This window comes from Astatotilapia calliptera, chromosome 14, assembly GCF_964374335.1.
Source record: "Astatotilapia calliptera chromosome 14, fAstCal68.1, whole genome shotgun sequence".
Lineage (NCBI taxonomy): Eukaryota > Metazoa > Chordata > Actinopteri > Cichliformes > Cichlidae > Astatotilapia > Astatotilapia calliptera.
The window spans coordinates 16,113,676-16,137,001 of NC_137435.1; the positions used below are offsets into that span (position 1 = coordinate 16,113,676).

Below are 23,326 nucleotides of genomic sequence, written 5' to 3' on the forward strand. Positions count from 1 at the left end.
AATGTCTCACATTTTGTCGTTGCCGCAAAATGTTGTACTGCTTGTAATTCCGTCTCCACCGTTGCTCGACACTGCGTGTATTGAGCAGGTAGTGCAACAATAGAAAAATAGTTGCGGGATGGCACTGTGTAGCGTTTGTCTAGGGTGTTGATCATTTTCCTAAATCCCTCGTTTTGCTCAGTGTTGATGGGAGCCATATCTTTGGTCAGGTGATAAGTGATAGCCTCCGTAATTTCTTTGTGCCTGCGGGAGTTCGACGGGTATAGGGAAGCGCTGTATAAGGTTCCCGTTATTGATGTTATTGACCGGGACGGATTTTCTCCTGTCACTTTCTCGTCATCCCTGACGTGCTCTCCGTTGTTTTTTCCCTGCCAATTTTAGCAGCCAGCTTCTGTACCACGTGGTATAAGGCTCCGCCCTTGTCATTTGTTGAGCAGGAAGAGTGAGCGCTTGTTTTCATGCAGATTACGTCCCGGATCAAAATGCGGTACAATCGTCGTCGTCTTTTTCTCTCTCTTTTTAAAAAAATCGTTGTCATTTGGAAATGAGATCGCACATAAGTATGAATTGAGATTGCGATTTTCTAACGATTAATCGTGCAGCCCTACTGAGCTCCCATTAAATGGATTATTTAGAGTTGAGCATGTTGGTTTTCTTGTTTGAAAAAGTATGAAGTGAAACTAAACTGAATGAATTTTTTGATGTAGGGAAAACAAAAGTGTGTTGATGCTGACCCGAATTTACTGACCTTTACTTCATTAAAAATTCAACTATGATCTTTTTTCTTTAATAATTAATGACCGACAAAAAATTCTAGGGTGTTTGGTGTGAACACGAAGAAGAAGCATGGCCTAAAGGGCAGTCAGAGGATGAATTGAGGGGCTGCACTATAAGATAAACAGGCATTAATTTTGTCATGCAAAGCAACTCTTACAGAGTCCAAGAATAAAAATGGAGCTGGATATAGACGTAATACATCCACTTTAAAGGTGGCTTTGGTCAAAAATAACAAGCCAATAGTAAACTCTTCAATAAAAAGAAATCCTCAGTGGATTTCAGAAAGGTTGGTGCCATTAAAAGGGAGTGAGTGTGTGTTCAGTGTGTGTTCAGTGGACCGGACGGCGCTCTGCAGTGGAGGAGTCAGGAGGAGGCTACAGGATGTCTGCAGGTGTCTGCCTGCAACTCCCTGTTGAGACTGAAGAGGCAACCTTCTTTCCCTCCACAACAACAGATTTGATAACCAAATTTGATGTTGGCATACGTGGCAAATGGAGGCTCTGCTTCTGACAAGGCAGCACTGTCAAAAACCAGCTGTTAAAGATCCACATTTTCCTACAACAGGAAACATCCTCTAAGAAATAAATGTAAATCCAGCCTTGTTGTTCTGATATTATCCCAACAGACTGCACCCCATGACCTATTCCAAATTAGACCTATTCTTTACAGAGAAATCACATTCTTAATGTGAACCAGGAAACACTAAACAACAACAATACTTTCAAGGAAACACTTTAAACAACACTAGCATTGCAGCACACCAGGCTGGGAGGAAGCACACAATGAATACCTCTGACTCCGGTCTGTGTTGGGCTCATAGGTCCGTTTGAGTTATTTGCAGGAGACATCTCTATCTTACACTGAACTTTACTAAGCTGCAGCTCTTTCCTCTCCACTCACTTTCCTCCCCCAACCTCTCCTGACCCCACTGTCATTGTCGCCATTGATTTCCATCTACTTTGCTTTTGCTGAATCCCGCTGATGTCGCCAACGTCACTTCCATCTGCCTGTCTGTCCGTCAGGCTGCTGTCCCAGGACACTAAAGCAGCTTGTGAGGCCGAGGAGGAAGAGAAGCAGAAAGACCGGGGGTTGGGGTGAAAAGAGCTAGATTCATTTAGCACGCGCGCACACACACACAGGCACTGATGTAATGAGTCTAATGATTTGCATCCAGTTGGAAGATCACAAATTGCAGCCCACACCGCGATTCATCGTTCACTGGTTTATCTGTGGTAGTGGTGAGAAAACGCAGCTGAACAGAAAGCTGAAGGGATTGTGCAAAAATCACAGAAGGGAGGTCAAGATGATTATGAAAGTATTCACATATTGCATCACTTGATGTTTCAATTGCCACTGCCGCAGAAAAATTTCTATGAAACAGCACCGCTCATTTCCACACAGAACATGTTAGTTCCCCTTTCTCTCAGTAGTCAACTTGCCAGGAGCTGATGATGACACTGATGATGATGATGATGATGATGATGATGATGATGATTCAGTGAACTGTTAAAGGGCATTTCAGGAAAAGTCCCTGCAGGAAAAGGGTCATGAACCTCAGATGCCAAGTGGAACCATGACAGCCTTTCTTAGCAAAAGCAGCTGACTTAACAGCTGTACTGAAAGATACAAGCACACTGTACCATAGTCTCTGCTTCTACATGTAGTTTCATGCAAAAAATCTGCCGCGTAATCAACATTTCTCAAAAGACACGTCATTTGATTTAGTCAGTTTGGGCTCTAAAACATTTTCTGTTCGCCTTAGGTTGCGCACTTGAAGATTAACTGATTAATCAAGAATAAAGACTTAGCTGTAGCCCTGGCACTTATCACTTTTCTGGGAAATGTTAGATTCATTTAATTTATTTAACTAAATGTGTGAAAAATCCAGATTCTTAACCGCACTGAAGATAAGATTATATCAGATTTATTCACAGTGAAGTAACACATTCACAGATATTAACAGGATAGCTACAGCGTCCATTAGAGATCGTGAGAATGTCTGTCTCCTGTAAGAACAATTATGAGGCGGTTTCATGTGCAACACAGAACCGAGTGCAGGCAAATAGTTGCGGGCACACTCAGCACACACACACACATCCTAACTTATTTACGTTTCTTTCCATCAAAATGTCACTAATAATATTTCTCCCTGATGAATCCACTGCACTTTTCTAACTATTTAATGTTGTCTTATGCTGTGTAAGAAGATCTGATATATGTGTAAATTGCAGCACGATGAAAAGTACATGTCAAGACTCAACTATATATTTTAAGAAAAAATTAGCCTGAGCAGTAACAAAATTGAATTTATGTTAGAAAAGGCTTTGTGGGTGAATGCAGACAGCTCGGAGACAAATCAAAATGCTTCCTGAAGCTAACAAAACAAAAGAGCTATAAATCAGATTCACACATTCATGACAACAACCAGAGTGAAACAGAGCAAAGCAGCTGTTACAGAAACCAGAGAGACGGCTATGGGACACTTCAGAGTGTTTTCTGACAGTGGCTGCATGTGTAGCCCTCCTTTATGCAAGCAGAGTACATGTCAAGTGACCTGCTTTCCATTATCAGTACAAAATGCAGATGAGGAAGTGCTTTATCTCCTAGAGAGCAGTGCAGAGCCAACAGCTCCCACCTCCACTGCAGAAAAATATTGAGGTTATCAAGACAATTAACCTCTGATCGAGTCTTTAAATCTCACTTTGCTTATACCCAAGAACTATGTTCAAACTCAACAATGGCTATACAACCGACACAAACATCCATTGACAGTAAACGGTTTCAGATGGCTCATGAATGTTTAGCTCAAGAATCAACATTATAAAGAATTAATTACCCATGCAGATACCCATCACCATTCATGCTAATTTTACCTTTTTTGCCCTCAGCTGTGCAGGCGAAGCTTGTGGTGATGTCTGACGTCACTGTGCAGGCAGAGGCGGCCCGGTTTTTCACTCTGTACAGACAAGGCACAAACATCTTATTAAAAAATGATACCAACTTCTGTTCGGTGTTACATAATTGTAAAGTTTCTTTTATAATGCCAAACAGGTGAGCCTAACTTGTGGAATAAAATGTGGCACGGTGTTTTCAGCTTTTTGCATGTCATATAATCTGTGTGTGGTACTGATAATGTGTGTATGTGTAGCTGTAATCAGTTCCACGCTCATCAGAGCATTCACACAGACTTCGTCTATTGCTTGTGAGGAGTACGAACAAAGAGGCTCAAGACGGTCTATCTGTATTGTAAACAAGCTGGCAGACTCCACAATCAGTCGTTATGGTACAATAAAAAATTATTACTTAAAGTGAAACCATTGTTTAATGAACCCATGTTTGTAATTGACTTCTTGGATAGAGGAGGGGAAATTATGTTGGATGATTGTTTTGCAGAAAAGCACAGCGCAGTTTGTGATTTTTTTCCACACATATAATCAGATTTATACAGCTAAATGGAAAAATGTTCCCAAGTACAGAGCCCCGCATCAGGGATACAACACGGAGGAGTGAGGAAAAAAAGAAGACTAAGACAATATATCAGCTATATTTTCATGCTAATGAAATATTTGCTTTTATTGGACATATGCGTCCCATGGAACAGTTTCTTTTTTCTATTTAGTTAAGTTTGTACTTTCAATCTTGAAGGCACTTACTGCTCGGCTTTGTCAAAAGGAAGAGGGGTCAAGTCTCCACTTATTTTAGTGTTTTAATGATTAATTTTGGCTTAAAGCTGAAAAGTATATAATTCAGATATTTACAGTTATCACTGAACTATAACAGTTTGTGATGTATGTCTTAGTCACACAGGCCTGGAGACTGGTCAGTGACACGCTTGCTGAAGGTTGCTGGCTGGAAATATGGTGCTGTTCCCAAACCCTCCTTGTGTCTGCTTTGGTTGACAGTAGACTGCCTCGGTCACCTGGTGGAAGGCTCCAACTTGCCTGCAAACACTCACCACCATCTGCTCCCTCAGCAGTAATGAAACTGAAAGTGTGTAACATAAACCAGAAGCAAAGATTCTGAAGTAAAACTGGTGCCTCACCAGTGAAACCAACATGGTTCAAAAGGCACACTTTTAATTTGAAGGTGAACTCTTCAAAGTTTTAAAGCTACTTTATTGTTGAGTGTTTGCAGACAGGTCAGTCTCATTCACTACAGCAATCTGCTAGAGACCAAAGCATCACAATGAGGTTTCAGGTGCAGCACCGACCGATTTCACCTAGTGACTGCCAGCAACCATGATGCAGTCTTCAAAGAAGTTTGTATACACACAAGCAAGCAGGTATGCAAATACATTTAAAAACATCATTTAAAGTAGGCTTTGCAAAATTCTTCCTGGAAAAAGGTCTTGATCTGCACAGAGCCGTAAAGAGAAACAAACACACATGCTCCCTGACTTGATTAACTTCACAATCCACCTCCATCCTCAACCTCTATCTTAAACATAGATGGAAACACAGAAGATAAGTGGAGGCAAAGTGAAGGAGCTTAGTGCTCTGTGATTAGAGGCTAAACAATGAGAAGGAGGGCCCTTGAAGTAGGACATAAAGATAGGGGAGAAGGGGGGGCCAGAGAAGCAGCAGACATAATGTCCTGAGGGGCAGGCCCATTACTGTCTGGCAAATACAGTTCTGATCAATAATGATCAATCAGAGTACACTTATCCTGCCGCACAAAGCATAATCACACTGTCTTTGGCAGTGGGGGAGAGCAGGGGTGGAGCAGGGTCAGTGATTGCATGAGCATCTATTTTACTACAACAGTGAGGGTCCTTAAAGCTAGCAGCGTCAGCACAGATTTAAGGCTCAGGCTCCACTCCACTGCACTGAAAATGAAATTAAACTCAAAGTGAAAACTTCCCAACCATGGAAGACTTTGCACCGCAGACCCCTGAAAGTAATTACACCTGCCTGTCAGTGTAAGACACTGTACACACACACACACACACACACGCACACACGCACACACACACCCGCGCGTGAACCCTCCCTCTCTCTCTGAAGGACACATTATAGCAGTAAAATCAAGAAAACACTCTCCCTAACATCTATGCAGAAGCATAGAATGAAAACTAGCTCTATGTTTACTGAGTACGCCTACACGTACACAGCTATTCACATTAATTTTATTCACAACTGGAAAAACAGCAGATTTATTAACCTTTTAATTTCCATTTTAACTTAAAAAAATACATCCATGTGAAATAAACAAAGGAGTGAATATTTGGAAAACTTAAAGACAACAAAAGTCATCATCTTCTTCATCTGACAAAGTTGTACTGTTGTCAGAATGTTTCAGGGAACAGAGCTTTATTTGTTTTTCAAAAGTAATCTCACTTTTTACTGCAGTAAATTACATGAAATTTTATGTAAAGTTTGAGGAGAGGTGGAAAACATGAGCTGCACCACGTCGCATCACAGCAGGGAAACAAATATGATGACACTGCTGCATCAAGACCCAAACCACTGTGGGGGCTTTTTAAACTTTCTTTGTTAAACCAGACTTTCTGCCTCAGGCTCTGCACATGCTCACATGGAAGGGAGCATTTAATGCTTTCTTGTTACACAGTAAATGGACCTATTGAGAGCGGCATAGTACAGTCAGAGACATTATCAGAGGACAAGTAACAATGACCTACACAAACACAAACACACATTTCGACTGTCACTTATTTCTAACACACTTTAAAAATAGTACATAAAAAAGGCCATTTATGTCTAAAACTTTTCCACAGCTTAATGAAGCAGTCATGGGAATCGCATACGCCCATTCGTAGTGCAGTCCTCTTATAAACCACCTGCATGCCACAAAACACGTTAGTGAAAGGAGATGGCTCTGCTGCATTGTGTGGTCCAGTGGTCCTGATGAATGGCTGTGTCAGAGCAGAGCACGCTGCCGTAGAAGTTCAGAAAATCCAATGAATACCATGGATGAAGACAAATGACCTCGGTGGCCCCCACAAGCACCACATGTTCACACCACTAACCCTTCACATGCAGCAGAGAGCAGAGCTGAGCTAAGAGCAGGTGTTCACAGGTCCCTGCTGACCGAGGCTTTAGTTTTGTATATCTGCACGAACAGCAGTGGAGTCACTGTCTGCTTCTGTGATTGCTGCCAGAACAGGCCTGATCCCCCTGTGTGTACGTCTGTGTACATATGTTATGTTTTCAGGACAGTGGGATACAGACTTCAGTGTGAAGCTATAAATAAATAAATTCTGCTACAGACATTTCAGAGAAGAACAAGAAATTTTACCTGCAGAAGATGTGCAGCAACCACTGATGGCATTAAAAGAGTGTGTGTGTGTGTGTGTGTGTGTGTGTAAGCCTGCACCGTCATTAGTATTATGTCGTGATTAAGATGGGATTAACACTGATGCAATTTTGCTGCGTCAGTGTTCCTTCAGAGTTAAGCCTACTGACGTTTTTACTGACACTGAAACATCATCAGTGTCTGTGCACATCGCTGCTCTTTTTCCACACCTGTGCATCAGATAATGTACAGAAGTTTTTCCCCACACTAGCCTCTCACTGCAGAAATTAACAGATTACCTAAAAATACCCAATATATGATAACTTTAATATAAAATAAAATTAATAAGGTGAAAGGTGAAATCAAGTTTTTTGTTAAAGCATAAAGATATTAATTTCTTTTGTATCCTACTGGTTTCTTTAATTAATTGATGTGTTTCACATGCATTTTTCCTTATGGCGATAAATATTATTTGAAAGTATGTAACTGGATGTAATTCAATATTTCTGCTGGTTTAATGCCACTTTGAGGAAGTTGGAATTGCTTATTTTGTCGGTTAGCAAGCAATTATTTAGCTTAGCTATAGCTAAAAGGAAATACTTTTTAAGCTTTTAGGCTTTTCCCAGTCAGTGCCATCATCTACATTGCTCATACACTGTAAAATATCTAGATCTAATATCTAGATTCCAGAATATTGTGTGTACGTTTTCATGTTTACATATCAAACAGGAGCCTGAAATGTGTAATGAGCTCACATGTTTCAGGACAGGGAGGCCCCCTACAGAGAGGGTGGACAGCCCCATTCACACTCTAATGCTTGGGAGGGGGAGACATGGCAGCTTCCCTTTTGCATCTCTGTTCCCATGCATGACCCCTCTTGTCTTCCTCTGCTTTAATTAATTCACATTAAAATTAAGCCGTGGGTGAGAAGAAAAAAAAAGGCAAGAAAAAAAAAAGGAGCCTGGTTTGCTTCCTTCTTCTATGTGTCACACGATAATGATGTATGGCTCTGTCCCACTGTCTTAAAAAGATATCACTGCATATGACAAATACATCAGGGTGAGAGCTGGGCTGATCAAATCAGCATTTAATCAATACGAATCTGAGACTGATGAGCCTCCCATGCAAATGTACCCATATGTATTTGCAGTGTAAGCGTGCTCAGTTTGCATTATTTGACACAAGCAGGGTATGACTCAGCTCACATCATGTCTAAGGAAATCCATCAATAGATTCAGGCTGTGACCATTTACTCAAAGCATTTTACGTTAAAAACACCCAAACTCTATCAGTCTTTCTTTCCATAATGTTAAATCATGAAATAAACTTAAACACAACCAGGGCAACTCTTATCTGGCATCAATTACCCTAACATCAACAATCAGGCTAAGTGATCACATGCAGGTTTAAAAAAAGAAACTTCAAATCACACATTTCTTAATGTCTAAGAAGTGAATGAAGTCCACAGACTGTGGGCTTAAAGTCTGGGCAACACAGGAGGAAAATAAGCGATGAAGTCATGTGTAATACACAGGGGCTCCTTTTTACCAAAACCACTTGGAAATGTTGCTGTAGATGTTTAATCGCTATGCTGGTGCTGGTTGCTATAGGAACGTAAAGGTGCAACAGCGAGAAGATGTACAGTGTAGGCGGTCGGCTGCAGGCAATCAGGACACACAACCCGAGAGCAGAGCAGTAAATAATAAAGGCCCAGCACAGTAATGTAGATAACATGTCCATCAGCTGGTTCCACTCTCCAAAGCTGAAGATCTTTAAAGGCGCTGGAGTTGATCCTGTTATTTTATTATTTTACTATACTAAGACATGTTTTTTCCTTCCACTGAGGACTATATAGTCTGTCCATCTCTAACAACAATTTCTACATGAGCACCGAAGCAGGACTGCATGGCCTCTAAACTGTTGAAAAAGCCGAGTGGCAGAAAAGTGCACACATCAGCAGACTTCCAGGATCTGTTACTTGTTTTTGTTCCCATAACATAATTCAGCCTGGCAAATTCCTGACATTTTATAAGGATGGTCGTGAAGGACACAATCTTTGGTGGACTTAAAAGCCATACATCAAACTCTTGAGCTTGGCTTTTATATCTATAGCAGGGGTTGGCAACCCTGGAAAGGTTAACTGATGGCACGACCATAGCTGGACTGGCCATCGCGCCTTTGCCCGGTGGGCCGATGGTGATTTTTCATTTTTATGGGCCGATGATTTTTTTTTTTTTTTTGTAACAGTATAAACAATGAAAGGTGGTGGATTGGCCAGATGCTGGTTGATGTGTAAAAATAACTCAGTTCTTTGGTGGTGGCTATGGCGGACCTGCCACAGAGGCCTGCAGGTGGATGAGGGAAAGGGGAGGCAGGAGGAGAGACCTGAGGCGGCCACCGGTCTGAGTGTGGTGAACTGAACTTCAGGTAAGGAGTTATGACCTGCAGTCTATCTGGATCAGATATAAACCAAGTTTAGGTGGAGTTTATTTTCGTTATGCTGACTTTTTACAATCAGTTACAATAACTCGTACTGCGTACTAGCTAGCATGACGGAGTTTCTATACAGCTGGCTGGGTGCTATGATGTTACTGATATGAATAAAATAAAGTTCACTAAGGTCAGTTAGTAGAGTTGCCAACCATCCCGTAAAAAACGGAATCGTCCTGCATTCAGAGAAAATATTACGTGTTACGTATTGAGGTGAAAAGTATATGTGTCTCACACATATAGAAAAGGAACACAGTTTGTCCCGTACCTCAGCTACAATGGAAAAAGACACAAAGCTGGAGTTATTCTGTGTCTTTATGCTGTCAGCTGCCCCTTCTCTCATTCTCTCCCCCTCTCTCTCCTGTTTCTACTTCAATCATGAAACTGATCAATGATCAGCTTTTGTCTCTTGTTTGTTTATCGCCAGAAAGAGGATACCAGCGGATGTCGTGCTAAACAACAGCAGCATGTTCAAGCTTGATCAGCTGTTGTTAGAATTTATTTAATATTAATTTCTAGTATCAGCTGATGTTTGCTGGAGCCACAGCCGTAAAAGCTGCTGGTCATGATATCGGTTTGAATATGTGGTGAGAGGGAAACATGAAGATGAAACCAGGAGATGTCCTTACTGAATCATCAGAGCTGAACAGGTGATGGAGAAACAGGTTTACCTTTTAGGTGACATGAGTGAGTTGAAGGGAAGTTATGAACCGTTTCTGAGAGACAAATAACACCAGGATACTTTTCTAAGTAGCTGACAGCTGGTAACTGTGCAGGGGCGGGTCTAGCAAAGCTTTGCCAGGGGGCCAGGTAGGGCATTAACAGGGAGAGGGGGACACAAAGAAATGTGTCTCTTTCTTATTCTCATTTAAAATGTTTAGCTTTTAATAATCAAAGTGTTTTTATTGAGTTTTCAGAAAGCATATCATTCATACAGAAAAGCTCGAACTCAAGTCCTACCGCACAGTGTAAGACAAAACTATACCCAGACAGAGGAAGAAAAGAAAAGGGAAAAAAAAAAAAAAAAAAGGGGGCGGGCGGGGGGGGGGGGGGGGGGGGGAGTTGCCAGTTATGGAGTGGAAGGAAACTCATCTTCAAAATAGGAAATGAAAGGCTGCCAGACCTTGAAGAATTTCTTGGTGTTGCCCTGTATAGTAAATCTGAGATGTTCTAATTTGAGGTGTGCCATCACCTCCTCCACCCAGCGTTTATGGGATGGCGGTGTTGCCTTTATCCAGTTAAGTAGAATCAATCTCCTAGCCAGCAATGAGGCGAATGCTATTGCCTTCCTCTGAGAGGCTGTTAGTTGAGTTTCCCTCGGTGCCACACCAAAGATGGCTGTCAGAGGCATTGGTTCCATATCCTTATTAGAAATGAATGAGAATGTTCTAAAGATGTTAGCCCAAAAGTCTTTCAGCCTGGAACAAGACCAGAACATGTGGCATAAGTTGGCTGGTACCTGTTTACATCTGGGGCAGGTCGGATCGGCCCCCTGGTACATTCTTGCCAGTTTCTCCCTTGACAAATGCAGTCTGTGCAACACCTTGAACTGTATCAATCCGTGTCTCACACATATAGAAGCAGAGTGTACTAGATCTACAGCCCCCCCCCAGTCAACCTCTGAAATGTCCAGCCCCAATTCTTCCTCCCATTTCCATCTTACATTGTCCAGGGAGGGGGAAGCCACATTCTGAATATGTGTATATAGCGTGGAGATTGTCCCCTTAGCAGTCGGATCTGTGTCCATCAACTCGTCTATCCATCCGCTTTGTGGAAGCTCGAGGGAGGGGCTGAATGACTTTTTCACAAAGTCCCGAAACTGGAAATATCTAAAGTATTTAGTCTTGGAGGAAATTCCATAGTCCTTTTCCAGTTGAGCAGCAGACATAAAAGTACCATTTTTAAAAAGATGTTTGACACATTCCACCCCAGAAATGTTTAGCTTTTAATAAATAATTATCTGAATCTTACAACCAAAGTTTTTATCTGACATAAGATGTATAGAAATCATACATATACCAACAAGACAGTGTACATCCCTGTCACAGCAGCGTTTGTTTTTATTCAAAGGCTTTATGGCTTTAATACCTGGTGGGCCGGTTTCTAGTCAAAATGCCCGGGCCGATTTTTTGTCCCAGTCCATCCCTGGGCATGGCACGCAGTGAATTAATCTCAGAAGGTACATTTAAAAAAGTAATGGCCGGGCCAGCGGTGCACATCGCAAATGAGCTTGCACAGACACATTAGTTGTGCCGCTTCTTAATGACGGTATCTTAGCTAACAACCCCAACTACCAGATTCAACTTGTAATTGGCTAAAAATAACTTATCCTACTGGTGAGAGGGACGTTGCTAGCTGGCAGTTTTTCCAAGCGATGTTGAAATTTCCACATTCCGACACTTCAAATGCTTCAGGAGCTGTCTGCTCAGCGCAGTATCAGCACCAAAAGAAATACACGGATACATCTGTAGACTCAAGACTGATCAAACCAGAAAGCTTTAATGAGCAGCTGGATTTGTCTCGCATTAACTGGCTGAGTTAATGCCAGTTAATGCGACATCGAAATGCAGCTGATTGAACTGAAAACCTCAACTCTGTAGGTTGCAGAACTACGAACGCAGCTGGAATCCATAGCTGTGCGTGTTCATGGAGCTTGCATTTTCACCTGCTGGACATCACTACCTGACAAGTTTAACTGTCTTCAGAACATTGCAGAGGCCTTATTGACAGTATTTGGCTCTACATATCTGTGTGAGCAGATTTTCTCTCACATGAAGAGAGTCCTCAGGTAGCCGTCTGAATGCTCGACACTTGGAGACCTGTGTCTCTGAGTGGGAGACCAGAGATCACATTAACATGTGTATCCCTGTATTAACAAACATGCCATAGGCCCAGTTTATTTTTCTTATCGTTGTTGTGAGGAGACCATAAATAGCATTTGCATTTTCTGTTGTACAGTTCATTTGCTGTTATGGAGTTCTTGTTATGGATAAAAAGTGTCTTTTTTTTTGTTTCAAAATAGCTGATAACTATTCGCTGATAGCTGCAAACATCTGCGAACAAATAGAATTCTAGAAAGTTGTTCTATATAGTGTGTAACTGTTAGTATAGAGCGTTATTAAATTTATTGCTAATTCAATCATATGGCACATTGACATCTGAGGAAATTTTAGATGGCACTCATCAGAAAGGTTGCCGACCCCTGATCTACAGTGTTTGAACTTGGTGACAAAATAACTACTGATAAAGAGCAGAAAAGTTTGACAGTTAAATCTTATTTCCTCATTAGAAGTTTACTGCAGGGATGTGCGAGACTAGTCGACTAGACATTCAAACCTGATGCTCTCCCCATCCACTAGCAGATGAAAATAGCTGCCCAAGCAAAATTGTCTTATTTTATTCATACACAACAGCAGTCGACTTTTGATTTTAAGATGCTACACAACTTTCATGCGCTTATTGCTCTGTGATGGAAAAATATTGACATGGAAAGATAAACTGGGGATGTCCCTGTGAACTACTGTGTTATTGTAGTACTTGGTAGGCTATGGGAAAACAGTCAAATAATTGTGCTTAGGAAGGTCGGTAACTAAGTGAAATGACCCTGACGTATCTGTGCTGCAGCCATAATAAGAGCTGGTCAAACCCCTCAAACACTAAGTAAAGATGTTTCGCTTATTTTTTAAAATGAACTCATTCAGCAGATGATATACTGGACCATTTTTTATTAAAAAATAAATAAATAAATAAAAAATATGGCTGTCCCAACAGAAAGTGACCTTTTCTGCCTTCTTTCTTCCTAACCATGTAACTGCAATCTTTAGCCCACTGATCACGGTGTTTTTTCCTGCACAGAGAAGAGAGGTTTTAGTTACAGCCACACATTGCAATAATATGACAACTAGTTTTGCTGATTGGGATTTTATTTACCCAAGCATAACAGACATTTCTGTTTAACAGTCAAGACACATGAGCAAAGAGAAACCCTGTATATGTACTATAATGTTACCTTCACTTTTAGCAATAAAATGAGTATGGCTTCTTAGAGAGACCAGCCTGCATGTTCAGTGCTCATCTCATGAAAAGGGAATTTTTTCACCACACAGACATTTTCTCATCACGGAGTCATTCTTTCAGCTCTTCAAGGCATATCATCTGCGTTGGTGGGAGCATCGATTACCATCTAGATCTTGTCAGCCAGCTACCTTTTTGTATCTGGTGGAGACCTGGGCCCTGTTTTGTCTGACTGTCAAACAAACTGCCTGATGCATCTCTGTGCAGTGACGTGCAGATCAGACACAAGATCACAGATTCTTTCATCCAAACTCAGGCCAGAAGGCAAATTCCTGACAAGACTTACACATGTTCCTCTGCTGTAAAGGGCAGATACAGGCTGAAACTCCACCATTGAACTAAAAATAGCTTCGCGAAACATATTGAAACATTGAAAGAGATTAATTTGTGTAAGGATAATATCTATCTTTACCCACCTAGGTTTTTTTTCCCTGCATACCCGAACACACACAAACATTCCAATAAAGAGACCACATATCAGGATCTGGTTCTGTTTTTAATTTTAGCCATCGTTCCAGAGCCCCTTTGATCACAGCACATTATGCACAATTCAAACATGGGAAATTCCCACCTGGTAATTTAGATTAAAAAAAAAAAGATGCTGAGGAGCACATTAAGCACGTTCATTAGCAAAGATTGGGCTATCTTAGAAAGGATGGCGTATTAAATCGGACACTCCCAATGCAAAACCATACAGAAGACAGATAATAAAGGAGGCCGACTGCAGCCCTTGGCCTTCATGGACGTGCAGTGTGAGACATCGTGTGTGTTGTGGCGCTGCAGCTGTAGCGACAGGTCCTAGGGGTGCCTTACACCTTCACAGCTGTTGCAGCTCCCACAGAGAGGTCTCAGGGGAAAACTGAGGGTTACTGCAGCTTTTCACTGATTAATTCAAAGGCGCACACAAGGAAAATTCTTTGACTCACACAGACAGAACAGGCTTGAGTGTTCACTGTAGCGTTTATCCTATGTTATATTAAGGTACATCTAAAGTTTAACATTCATTCAGTAAATCAGTGGCATTTTGCTTCAGCAGTTAAATATAACGGTGCAGAGATTAACTGTGTATTTCAACTGCTAATTAAATAAATTATTTATTTTTGTTTCATTATCTCATGATGAATATTGAATGAGGTTTTAACAGTACTTTGTACTTCCTCCACTGCAGGTTTAACAAAGCCCGGACTTCACTTTATAAATCAGTCACTGTACACAAATTCACATGTTGCTCAGGAGGTTCGTATGAGGGATGGCTGAGCAGTAGAGGCAGAAATAAAGTGGCTTTAATGCAGCCAAAACTGAATATGACTGTCAAAAAACAATTCTGCACTAAGTTATACCCCTTTTCAACACAACCTTTGGCAGGACATCTTGAGACCTGCTGAAACTCAAGACTGCTGCCTTTATAGTCAGTAGCTCCACCCACTCCAGGAAATTACAATTAACTTACAATAAAGTACTAAACTAATTTGTAGCAGTGCTTAGTTTAAGAGAACTGCAATAACTCAATATTGGAAAAAGATATCTACCTCCATTCTAAGAGAATGAACTAACTCTCAAACTGCTTAAAAAGGGTTAACACATCCTCCAAACATCAGGCAAAACTCCCCCTCCCTTGAACCACACTTGGCACATCCCCCCAGAAACCTGACCATAAAAGAAGCCCAAAAGGGGCTTTGATGGACTGGTTTGGCAGTTCCTGGGTTCAAATCAAATCGAGGCAGGGCCAAGTGAAGTTTGGTGGAGAGGTGAAAAACAGGCAAGTTAATCAAATACAAATCTCCAAACTCCAAAAGCACCCTCTATTAAATCACTGCATTTACATTTCTGCAGTGAGTGATTGAACGTGCAACTACCCAAACTAATGCATGCTGATGAATTACATTACAAGCCACAGATCATCTGAAATAAATAGAATTCTATGTATCTTGAGTTCCGTTTAGTTATCAAAACAACTGAAAAAAGAAGGTACCAGTTTGATTAAACATTTCCGAATAAGACCTGGACACTGACAAAGACTTCAGTGCTGTAGTTAATAATTAGTGACGGAATACTAAAATAATGATCACGCATTATGGAGATACTGTTGTCGAGGCATGCCTGACACTGCACACTGTCAGTGACACATGACTTTCTAATTGGGAATAATGTTCATGTTTGTTCACCTGTCAAAAAGACGACAGCTCTGAAGGCAGATCGTGACGGTGTTTCAATTACTGTAAATCCATCTGTCATATTCAATCTGTCTAGCACAATACTGATTAGCATTAGCGTTTCCCCTTCAACAACTTAGGTTAGCAGGAGGAGAAAGACCGTGATGTGCAGCAAATACACATCTGTGATTTGTGCTGCTGTTTCCAAATTTTTACAGCATCACTATGTCAGTTCTCTTGACTGTTTATGAACCTGTAACACTCCTAAAAATTATCTGCCATCTGATTGGGATTAGGGTGCAATTATTCTACTAACGCCATAATTTTTCTCTCATCCCTTAAACAAACAAAAATGGCTTTAGCTTCATATTTAATATTTATTTGCTACCAGTACTTATTTTCCCATGTGACTCTCACCAAGAAAGCAAGCAGGTCTAATTTCCCCATACTTCTTAAAGTGCTGAAGGGTGTTACTGAATATTGGGTCTTATTTCCTTATTTTTACAAAGTATCTTTGAATGAATAATGACTTTACATTTATTTATTTCACTGTACAGAAATCACTATCTCCAGAAAACTGAAATATTCCAGATATCATCATGAGTAGACGTTTTGGTTGTTGCGTCCGTGGCTCTGCTCATTTCATAGTGATGCACATTTCAGATGGTGAGTGCGAGACTCCATGCGAATGTCCAATTTAGGGCCACTTTTTTGTAAAACCACAGACTCGTTTATGGAGCAACTACACAACTATGCACCATCTAAACATCTGCCCTTTATGTTAAGTGGACTTCAAAGAAATACAACAGGAATGACTGCTCATCTACAGCTATTTGCGACTGTGTATAATCCTCACTTTACCAGGACCTCAACTACAAAAAATTTGAAACAAAAAGTAAAAAAGAAACCAAGCAATGAAAGGTTACTTCTCCGCCTGGTGTTTCGACGTTACTTTCTTTTAATGGTGGAAAGGTAAATACACTCCTGAGTTTCTCTCTGTGTTAAACCCCCACCTCAGGTTGGCCTGCAGCTGGATATAACACTTATGGCAAAATAAAACATGATTATGTTTCTCAAACTTGTTCATAAACTTGTCTTAGCTATCTTTCTACAACAGTGCTTTCGAAGAGGAGGCAGGAGCAGGAGAGTGGTGATGCCTCAGTGTGTCTGTGTGTGTTCTGCTGGTTATTTCAAGGTTCTTCCTGTAACCAAATCAGGGCAGTGACAGACTAATGAGGCTAAATGATGATGATGCTTCAGGAAGATAGCCTCCAGCAGGGAGAAGAGAAGATGTGTCAAACTGCTGGGACAGAGTCGTGGTTTTCCTCTGGAAGCTTTGCTTTTATAGAAACACTATATCTGGCAGGAAAGAACTGCTCTCATCGTGTATAAGATTTCCACCAGCAGCAGTCAGCGCAATCAAAAACAACCTGAGAGTCTTGTATTGATTCTTATCTGATGATTATTGATCGCCATAAGTAAATTATCTTCTTCAGAGGGCAGTCAGAGTGGCCGGGGCTTGTTCTCGAGTCCCTGAAGTGCACGCAGTCTCACAAACACCATCTCTGAGGTGGATATTGTGGGGCTGATGTAAACAGATGCAAGCCCTCATTCAACAGCCTCCTGACCACAGTGGCCAAGCACTCGAATTAAGGGTTCATCACAATATTTCCAGTGACCGGATCAGCAAGGGTCAAGCTCGGGTTAAGCTTCAATCAAAAAATTCCTAAAGCCCACTCCTTCGTGCACTTCTCTCAAAAAACAGATTATTTAATCAGTGCAGGCACAAAAATGAGCCAAATCAGGGTTTTAAGGCTAAGAGCTGGATTTGGCAACCCAAGATTTTCTAGAAGAAGAAAAAAAAATACAGACCAATCCATGTTTCCACAATTTGGCAAAACAAAAATAAACCCCAAAAAACAATGGTGGCTGGTGAATGGCCATGGAAAAAATAAATAAATAAAAATAGACAGACAACCATAAATAGCCAGAAACCTGCTGGAAAGCAGAACAATTTTAATGTTTGCACTAAATAAGGAAATTGACTCAACGTGAACAAAAGCTCAGCGCTCTGCTGGTAAACATGCCTTGTTTTCAAGATTAAAGAGTACCCTGAGTGCCATCCCTGTCAGTTTTGCTGATTAATGAGAAGTGACACTGGTGTCCTCTTTTCTGCAGCCTGCTCCATATTGACAATAGCAAAAGAGCACAGGGTCAAGGGGTGTGTGTGTGTGTGTGTGTGTGTGTGTGTGTGTGTGTGTGTGTGTGTGTGTGTGTGTGTGTGTGTGTGTGTGTGTGTGTGTGTGTGTGTGTGTGTGTGTGAGAGAGATGGGGTTACAGTGTAGGCAAACAAAGAAGGCCTCTGAGACAAATTCAGCTAGTCTTTCTCTCTCTTTCACTTTTTTTTCCACTCAGACTCTCACTGTTTTGAGCCCAACCCCCCCATAGCACCATTGAAAGAAGAGGCAGTTAGGACATTATTCCACAAAAACTTGGTGAGCTCTCAAAGGAACACATGAGCTCTCAGAAACAAGCCCAACTGATGCAGATCATTTTCCCCCCTCGGTTACCTCTAGTCTCCTCTTACCTAAGGGGAGGGGGTCAGACTTTGTATAAGACTAAAAAAAAAAAAAATTTCACTACACTTGAAAATCAAGACAGTGACAACAATATGATTTACAATAAAGCCGTGCCTCTTGTCTGATCTCTTTGAAAACTTTGACTGCCTCCACCCAGTATTTGTGTAGCTGTATGGCCTAGATAAGCTCAGCTGGTGGAGGGAAAGCATGTCAGGGCTGAAAGATAGCGGTCAGAGATAGAGCCTGCCGGTTCCTCTGATGCCTGTGAAATGATGGACTCCTCTGGGATTATCTCTGCAGACAGTTTGTACCACAATTGTGGGTTAGTTCAAGATGAAGTGTGGGAATGGCTTGGCCTATTGTGGGTGTAATACTGTAAGGTCAAATTAATCTCAGAGCAGTTTAACCACTGCTGGATTTGGAGATTACTGTATGCAACTTTTCATCATTTTATTAGCAATACCTGCATCTGAGTGTATCAGCCTCACAAATGAAGTCAGTCAAGTATACCAACCTGGATAATACAATCACCGGCTTTAAATTCATCTCACGCCCGGTCAAGTTGCAGCTTCAAGGTGTAGTCACCTCTACTTCAATGACAGATGCAGTCTGCAGTGTCCCTATCACACAGCTCACACAGAGTAACAAAGCTTAATAACACAAACTCCCAAGAAAACAAGAATGCATCAGCTGACTTTAACCTTAAATCACTTTTCCATTTCAGGACAAATTCATGTCAGTCTCACATGTTCCCACAATGTAAACTGAAAGTTCCAGAGAATAGCACAGCGCTTGGTAAATGGCACCAGTGTGTTTTTCCCTGTAGTTAATGGGCCGTGTTAAAGTCAACATTTCATGGTCGTTCTCTTGTCTGACGAAAAGGACAGAAAAAATATGTATGTGAGAACAGGTTTGCTGGGAATTCAGCTGTGTTAAAATACAGTAAATGTGAGCACACCGAGTAAGAGAGAAGCAAACAGATATAAACAGATAAAAGAAAGACAGTCAAGTTTCACACATACAGCTGTGATACAGGAGAACGTGTAAGCATTAGCTTATTTGTAAGCTGTAGGTGAATCTCAACACTTACAGCCCTAAGAGAGCCCTTGCCATTCTCTTGTTAAAATCATTACTGTTTTTGTGGTGGAACATATCTTACACTTAAAATGCAGCCTAAAGCAGAACTGAGAGATGTCTGTAAGGTTTCTAAAATACATTTTACTAATGACCTCACACAGTAGAATGGTTAAGATCCGTGTTCGCACCATCCTGCACCTCTCCTGAGTATGGATGAATTTTAACAGCACCTATAGTTTCTCCATTCACCCAAAGAAAGAGGAGAAAGCACTAACTGGCTGTGAAGCTGAAGCGTGGTCTAGTTTCTTGCGGGGGCGGAGGTAGACTGGGATACTTCAAATTCTCTGGGCTCAAACTTTATATGCGCAAGTTTAGCGAACTTGCTAAACACACTAAAACACATTTTCACAATGAGGAACTTAACAAGGAGAAGGCAAGACTTGACTACTTTTATAAGACTGAGCCATTACTTCAAATTGCTTCATTATTTTAATTATATTCAAGTTTTGAGTTGTGAATGGCCTTATGAACAGCTGGGATTAAAACCTTTATTTCTCTGTATATTCCTCATGTGCGTGGGGGCCATAATGGGGTAACTTTCTACAGTCACTGTGGTGTAAAAATAAAAAAAAAGATCTTAGGCATATGCAGTCCAATAGAAAACCTCAAGTCTGCTCTTTAAAAACAGAGTGCACTAAAGTACAGAGAGTGTGAGCTTTTTACAGCACATTTACGTGCTGCACACATTATACATGGTAGTATATGTACTATCTGACAGCCATAAACAGCCAGAAAGCAGAACAATCTAAAGTTCAGATGTTGGCAGGGAAAAGCAAGAAAATGACTAGATATGAATCTTCTGGTGGAAAGAATGAGGTTTATAGACCCTGGTAGGTGACCGCTTGTACACACAGTTGTTGCTATTGCAATGTAAGGACTGAGGGTTGACATTTGCTAGCAGAATTAGCTCCTGTCAAGAAAATGTTTCTTTTAAACATCTCTCTCCTGTCCTCACTCAACATCTTTTCGGCTACATTTGGGTGACTGTCAACCCCCGCACCCTGTCCTGACCCAGACTTCAATCTGCCACAGGGCTTGCAGACAGAGGCAGCAACAGCAGCAGCAGCATGCTAAAGGAAATTAAAAACACATCTACCACTCCCTTGTTCCTCCCTCTCCTCTAACTCCTTTCTAAAAATTTATGGTTGCCACCCTTGAATACCGGATTGTGAAAACGAACTAGATGTGATTCGTAACCTAAAGAAAACAGAAACAATTCTCCGTTAAAATTAAGAAGAACCATTATTTTGCTAAACTTATATATATAGCTGTATATATAGCTTGAGTCATGTCTCTTACTCTAGACTGTTTTCACTGTCTGTGGTCAGGCTGGTGAAAAATTGCTAGGATCGGGCACAAAAAGGCGTTCAGAGAAGATGGGGGTAGCAGCAGACTTGGAAATGTTTAACAGGAAAATACAAGGAGGAGGAATGTGCAGGGGAACCCCACAAATATGATCCTCTATGTTTTCACACACATTCGGGTACATTTTCAAAGGTTGACTGCAAATTCTCAGACTCTGAAACCTCCAGCCATTATATTAACCTTTTTTTGTTTTGTTTTGTTTTTCTTCTTACAAATTGTTCTGCATTGACTCTGCTGTGAATAGACCAACAGAACTGATAAGGACAAAACCAGCCTTGATATGAGAAGGAGCTGGTGTTACGGTTTTTTAACTCAACTGATTTCTTGAAAGTTTTGAATCACTAAGAGGTTTGTCTCCCCAATGTGCGGTTGACAAAGTGGCTGTGGTATTATTTAAATTGATTAAGATTAAGTTCTGTTGGCAGACTTCAAATCTTTTCACCCATGTAGCTATTTTTCTATGCATAATCATCAAACAAATCCAAGATATGTGTTGTAGCAGGGATCGGGCTGGGACTTGTAGAAGCTATACAGTCCTTCCACATCTATACATTTCAGGGGATAAATTAAAATCAAGGTAGAGGGTACGATTATACGCAGATGACGTTCTCTTGTTTTGTCATTAATCATATTCTACATATACATTTCCTAGTGCACATTAACATGTTTTATTTATTTTAAATCAAAGCACACTTTTACTCACATCAGCAAAAAATGCCATCTGGATTTTTATCAGTTCTTCTGATTGCACCGATCAAGGCACTTGATGATGCATCATCTAGCATGATGCACTATTCCCCATATCACTTATAGCCTTTCCACTTAGTTCGGCTTGGCTCAGTTTTTAGGGTTTTCCAATAGATGGTAGTGCCTGGTACCAGGTACTTTTTTAGTATCTGCTCAACCAGGGTTCCAAGTGTGGATCTGAAAATGTAACGTAAACAGACTGCATGCCACTGATTGGCTAGTCAATGGCATCACTCGATGAATCATGAGAGTGACTCCACGAAAATTAAGACCTTGTTGCCGATTTTGAGAATCGGCAACAAGGGAACGTTCCCCGAGTCTGACAAAAAAAAAAAAAAAAAACTTTACACCAAGCAGCAAATATGCCATCATCTTGAAGTCCTCCATCGTTATGTTGTCTTTTCATTCTTTAAGTGATTTTCTCATAAAAGGTGATCAGTTTTATTTTCTCACAAATGTCATCTCCTGATATTTACTAACCAAAGACCCTAAAAATTAAAATTTCATTCATTACTCTTTGTACAGCTGCAGTGATAATGTTTGCTTGTCACAAAATCCCAGAGTCACACCTGGCCTTGCATTAAGGCACACCATATGGGGACCACTCCTCTTGTATGTGACCCACCTGGTGAGACTGCTAGTTAATTTTAGACCAAAGTGTTACTTTCAAGTGTTTTGGTACACTCGTGCTGTACTCACAGTGAGTGAGCCAGACATACACTTGTCTGCTGAGGAGCTGTAGAGGCTCTGTAGCTCTGCTGATATAACAGTTGGAACTAGGGCTGGGCCATATTATACCGTTCACGGTAATACCGGTATAATGTTAGGCAACGATAGGAAAATGAAATATCGCGATAGAATATGAGTAAAACGCGCATGCGCAGTGTCTTTGTTTTCATACGCACATGGCCGATTGTTGAGTGAAACAGATGAACCAGAATTGGTTTGTAAAAATGGTGCAACTTCAGTGATGTGGAACTGGTTTGGTGTTTGTCCGTCAGATACACGACAAAGCACATTTTTTTGCAGAACATGCAAGCGGCCGTCGTTATTGTCGGACTAAGATGCTCTTAAATCTGGGAGTAATCTGGGTCCTAAACCCCCCTCTTCAGGTCAAACGAACACTGCAGCATCACTGAGAGTTAAAAACTGTCTAAATTCTTTCATCTTTAATAAAACGATCAGCATTGCTGCTTTACCAGGTGTAACTATGAAGTTTAACTTCCAGGCATCCATGAAAACAAAATTTATTACATTTAACAGAGTTAGAAGTTAGCAGGAAGCTAGCGGAAGTTAGCTCGCTAGTTTCGCTAGTAAGCATGATATAGCATGTTCTGACTGAGAGATTTCTGAAAAAATTCAAACGTACAGGTCTGCTATCACTTCCAACATAAATGAAGACAGGAAACTAAACAGCAGTGACGTTTGTAGGGTTACTGATGTTGGGCTAGCTGGTATATAAGGATGTGCTACGTGATCGCTAGCGACACAGCTATGTTAGCATAACATAAACAGTGAAGCTGGAGGACGAACACTAACACTTTTCCACTTATAAAAGTTAACGTGAAGGTTCTTCATGGTTAGAGACAAATGCAATCGCATGGCAGGATGCTGTAAACGGACAACTTCAGTCAGGAGAACAACTGAGATAATCCATCCACAATACGAGGTTAGTCATTAATATACTGCAACAACATGGGAATAGAGCAGCTGCCAGAGAATTCAACATTAATGAATCAATGGTACAGAAGT

At 41.0% G+C, this 23,326-nt stretch overlaps 1 protein-coding gene across 4 annotated transcripts in view; it reads right to left on the bottom strand.

Annotated features, from left to right (window-relative positions):
* The window catches only part of sipa1l3 (signal-induced proliferation-associated 1 like 3), an 89,070-nt gene that overhangs the window by 33,472 nt on the left and 32,272 nt on the right, over nt 1–23,326 (bottom strand). For 3 of the 4 annotated variants that reach the window (XR_013901431.1, XM_026192105.2, XM_026192106.2), the window contains exon 2: nt 3,651–3,733. The exons of the other annotated variant lie outside the window; for it this stretch is intronic. The gene's annotated coding sequence lies outside the window, so the exon portion shown is untranslated. The remainder of the gene's footprint in view (nt 1–3,650; nt 3,734–23,326) is intronic. 4 annotated transcript variants of the gene reach the window in all.